Source organism: Schistocerca cancellata, unplaced genomic scaffold (genome assembly GCF_023864275.1).
Source record: "Schistocerca cancellata isolate TAMUIC-IGC-003103 unplaced genomic scaffold, iqSchCanc2.1 HiC_scaffold_461, whole genome shotgun sequence".
Taxonomy (NCBI): domain Eukaryota; kingdom Metazoa; phylum Arthropoda; class Insecta; order Orthoptera; family Acrididae; genus Schistocerca; species Schistocerca cancellata.
Window position 1 is genome coordinate 85001 of NW_026046478.1, and position 5000 is coordinate 90000.

The following is a 5000-nucleotide window of genomic DNA, read 5'->3' on the forward strand; positions in this document are numbered from 1 at the left end:
TCAAAGTAAACGTGCCGGCCCACCCAGACACTCAATAAAGAGCACCTTGGTAGGATTTCAACGGGGTCCGCCTCGGGACGCACGAACACGCACGAGGCGGTCGCACGCCTTCGGCTCGCCCCACCGGCAGGACGTCCCACGATACATGCCAGTTAAACACCGACGGGCGGTGAACCAACAGCGTGGGACACAAATCCAACTACGAGCTTTTTAACCGCAACAACTTTAATATACGCTATTGGAGCTGGAATTACCGCGGCTGCTGGCACCAGACTTGCCCTCCAATAGATACTCGTTAAAGGATTTAAAGTGTACTCATTCCGATTACGGGGCCTCGGATGAGTCCCGTATCGTTATTTTTCGTCACTACCTCCCCGTGCCGGGAATGGGTAATTTGCGCGCCTGCTGCCTTCCTTGGATGTGGTAGCCGTTTCTCAGGCTCCCTCTCCGGAATCGAACCCTGATTCCCCGTTACCCGTTACAACCATGGTAGGCGCAGAACCTACCATCGACAGTTGATAAGGCAGACATTTGAAAGATGCGTCGCCGGTACGAGGACCGTGCGATCAGCCCAAAGTTATTCAGAGTCACCAAGGCAAACGGACCGGACGAGCCGACCGATTGGTTTTGATCTAATAAAAGCGTCCCTTCCATCTCTGGTCGGGACTCTGTTTGCATGTATTAGCTCTAGAATTACCACAGTTATCCAAGTAACGTGGGTACGATCTAAGGAACCATAACTGATTTAATGAGCCATTCGCGGTTTCACCTTAATGCGGCTTGTACTGAGACATGCATGGCTTAATCTTTGAGACAAGCATATGACTACTGGCAGGATCAACCAGGGAGCTGCGTCAACTAGAGCTGAGCAGCCGGCCGCCCGGGAGTGTGTCCCAGGGGCCCGCGCGAACACGCAAGCGTCCGCTCAATTATTGTGCAAACAGGAGGAGGCTGAGCTCCCCTGCACAATACACCTCGAAACCCTCTCAGGTCCCGGCGGCGCGCAGCGCCGTCCTAAGTACTTGGTCGGGTTCGAGAGAGGCGCAATCGCCCGGAGTTAGGCGAGTAGACGCTTTAGGTGCGACCACCCGTGCTCCCAACTGAGCTTGCCGCTGCCGACAGAGGCCCGGGAGCGTGCTGTCGTGGCATTGCCGGCGGGAGACAACACGCGCCACCTACGGTGACCGGCAGCTCCAACGCCAGCGCCACAGAAGGGCAAAGGCCCCACGTGGGTGCCGAAGCGAACTCTCCCAGCACAGCGCACGTGCCAACACGTCTGCACAACTGCGATACAAACCACCAGCGAGAACCGCTGGGGCGACCGAGCAGCAGACGGCGTCGCGGCGCCGAGTGCCGGGCGGCGGCGCATCCTCAACGCACACAGTCCTCAATCGGACCAGCACACTGCAGATGTCCACCGCGCTTCGCACCGGGCCGGCGAGGACCCACTTTGGCTGCACGGCGCCGCGCGCAGGGTGCCCCGGCGCGCAGCTGCGCCGCCTGCCGCGTCCGTCGGCCGGCGCGCCTGCCACTGGGCGCCCCCACCAGCCGGCTGTAGCGCGTGCGCCCACGCACCGCGCGGCCAGCACGCCGGGCGGCCCCCCCTCACCGGCCGGGGACAGTCCCACCCACCCACAGCCGCGTATCGCTTCACACCCAGATTCACATTCACGTTCGTTGGTATGGTGGGGACCGCTTCGTAGCTGTACCGATCGTTGCCCTCACAGATGTACCTCCAGCAAGGACAACCGCACCACAACGGGTTACCAGTTGTTCATTTGCGTAACGTCACCAGTAAACGTACACGTCCATCCCCGTTTGCAAAGTCAACTATTATTGCATGCCTGCCTGTCAGGTGTCAAGACACACTACATCCGCTCACATCCACGCAACAAAATGTGCCCGACTAGAGGGCACGTGGAAGGTGCCCCCGTACGTATGCGATGTCCATTGCGCGACCAACTGTCAACCGGCCTCTGTAGCATGTCGCAGATGTGGAACGCGGGGCACCGTGCTATCACATTGTGTGAGAAGAGACTACTACGTCTGCATACACGCGCCACTACATGAACAGACGGCTCATGCTGATCGCCATCCACTGCGTCCATTACTCCCACACGTCTCTATGGCGTACCACACTGCAATGCAGCTGTTATGGGGAGATGACACGTAGCTGTGTACACAACATTCTGAGCGGGTTGCGGTTGGACAATACATTAATGTAACGTGTCATATGCCAATTACAGAGCAGGGTAAGGCACAACTTGGGTTAGGTTAAGGCACAACTTGGGTTAGGTTAAGGCACAACTTGGGTTAGGTTAAGGCACAACTTGGGTTAGGTTAAGGCACAACTTGGGTTAGGTTAAGGCACAACTTGGGTTAGGTTAAGGCACAACTTGGGTTAGGTTAAGGCACAACTTGGGTTAGGTTAAGGCACAACTTGGGTTAGGTTAAGGCACAACGTGGGTTAGGTTAAGGCACAACGTGGGTTAGGTTAAGGCACAACGTGGGTTAGGTTAAGGCACAATGTGGGTTAGGTTAAGGCACAATGTGGGTTAGGTTAAGGCACAACGTGGGTTAGGTTAAGGCACAATGTGGGGGTAGATTGCGGTACAAATTGCATTACATTGCGGTGCAAATTGCATTACATTGCGGTGCAAATTGAGTTACATTGCGGTGCAAATTGAGTTACATTGCGGTGCAAATTGAGTTACATTGCGGTGCAAATTGAGTTACATTGCGGTGCAAATTGAGTTACATTGCGGTGCAAATTGAGTTACATTGCGGTGCAAATTGAGTTACATTGCGGTGCAAATTGAGTTACATTGCGGTGCAAATTGAGTTACATTGCGGTGCAAATTGCGTTACATTGCGGTGCAAATTGCGTTACATTGCGGTGCAAATTGCGTTACATTGCGGTGCAAATTGCGTTACATTGCGGTGCAAATTGCGTTACATTGCGGTGCAAATTGCGTTACATTGCGGTGCAAATTGCGTTACATTGCGGTGCAAATTGCGTTACATTGCGGTGCAAATTGCGTTACATTGCGGTGCAAATTGCGTTACATTGCGGTGCAAATTGAGGTAGGTTAAGGTGCAACACAGGTTAGGTTAAGGTGCAACATAGGTTAGGTTAAGGTGCAAGATGGGTTAGGTTAAGGTGCAAGATGGGTTAGGTTAAGGTGCAAGATGGGTTAGGTTAAGGTGCAAGATGGGTTAGGTTAAGGTGCAAGATGGGTTAGGTTAAGGTGACATAGGTTAGGTTAAGGTGACATAGGTTAGGTTAAGGTGACATAGGTTAGGTTAAGGTGACATAGGTTAGGTTAAGGTGACATAGGTTAGGTTAAGGTGACATAGGTTAGGTTAAGGTACAAACTGGGTTGTGTTATGGTACACATTGCGTTGTAGTACAGTACACGTTAGGTTTGGGTACGGTACACAATGTGGTATGGGATGGCGTGTTGTGGGGGGGAGGGGGGGGGGGGAGGTTCGTTGATATCGACCGTAGGACGTGGATGCCCGAGGCAGCGTCAGTGTGTCAAAGGAGTTATGTCACGTCGGGATGCGCTTTTCGCCAGTGAGAGGGGGCGAGCCGTGTCTGTGGTTGCGGCAGACCTGTGTGTTTCATTCCTGCCAGTGTGTTTGTGCTGTAAGACGAGGCAGTGTGGTGGTGATGGGTGCACCCCTGTGTAGGACATGTGTGGGTGTTGGTGGCTTCTCTGAGCAATTGTGGTTGTCGGACGAGTGGGGTATTCTGTTTTATGATTGGACCTCCCGGTCTGGTTATCATAGCGTAGTTGGTGTACTGTGGCGGATAGGATGCACCGGACGTTGGTCCATGCTGGTGCTTAGTAGTTGTATCTGTGTCTGTTACAGGCAGAGAGTAGTGTGTGATAGAGTGTGTGGCTGACGTGTGGTTCATTTTGTGTGTACGGACGTTCAGCATGTATAGGGGCATTTGCGTATATAATCTATCATAATCTATCTATGTGGGCCTGCATAGTTTACTGAGCAGTGCTGTGAGGTGACTGAACTACGAGTGACGTACTGATTTACAGCGGAATGATTGCCTTGTACCAAAGATGGAGTATCGGCTCTACGACAGCGTTGGCACCGCAGGAAATGGTCTCGTAAAACGGCCCTCCCACCGTCATCGTTGTGAGGGGTAGGGACCGCCTATATTCTGAGAGGAGCCCTGTTTGCCACTGGGCGTGGGGTCTCGCATCCTGCGGTTCAGTGCCCCCAGGGAAGCGCGCGGAGGTGGTGCTGCTGCTGCTGCTGCTGTAGCAAGCGAGCTACTTACAGCATGTATAGGGACAGCGGGAATATGGCATATTCGATATAACTCTTCATGAAACGCAAGATATAGGGGCGGATTGCACGTTACGAGTGCGGGAAGAGTCCGCCGTTCATCCGCTGGAGTTGCGATTTGGGCGGTTGGGGTGGGGCACGTGCGGGTGCGGGTGGAGCGATTGTCGGTCGACGACTTCGTGCGACGCAGGCACAGGCGTTGGGGCTCCTGTGGTGGGCAGATGATGCAGGGTTTGTGGGTGGCGTCGGAAAATGGGCACTGTGGGACCTAGCGATGTCGTAGTCGGCGTGGCGTCTCATAGATGGCGGTATCATCGGTGCAGCAGGTCATGTTGCGGGGGACCTGCAGGTGGCGGTATTTTTGTTTGTGGTGCGCTCGACATGGTGGACGTAGTGTCGTCCGATTCGCGTAGATGGAGCTATTGCATGTGGTTTCGTCACATTGTCATAGATGGCGGTGCCGTGTTTTGGAGGTATGGTTGGCGTAGTTTCGTTGGATTCCTGTAGATGGAGGTGTCGTTTCTGGGCCGGATGGCAATGTAGTTTGGTCACATTCCCAAAGATGGCTGTGTTGTGCCTGTGGGCGGCATTGTCAACATCATGCGGTATGGTCTGTTTATTGTGGACGTTGATGGCGTCGGGACCAGAGGGCGCGCGCGAACCGTTGACCACGCGTTATTCACGCAAGC

At 54.1% G+C, this 5000-nt stretch overlaps 1 non-coding gene across 1 annotated transcript in view; it reads right to left on the reverse strand.

Annotated features, from left to right (window-relative positions):
- Positions 1 to 848, reverse strand: part of LOC126126600 (small subunit ribosomal RNA) — a 1909-nt gene extending 1061 nt beyond the window's left edge. The window contains exon 1 of the ribosomal RNA XR_007526823.1: positions 1 to 848. This exon is cut by the window's left edge and continues 1061 nt beyond it. This is a non-coding gene — a ribosomal RNA (small subunit ribosomal RNA).
- Positions 849 to 5000: the final 4152 nt, after the last annotated feature.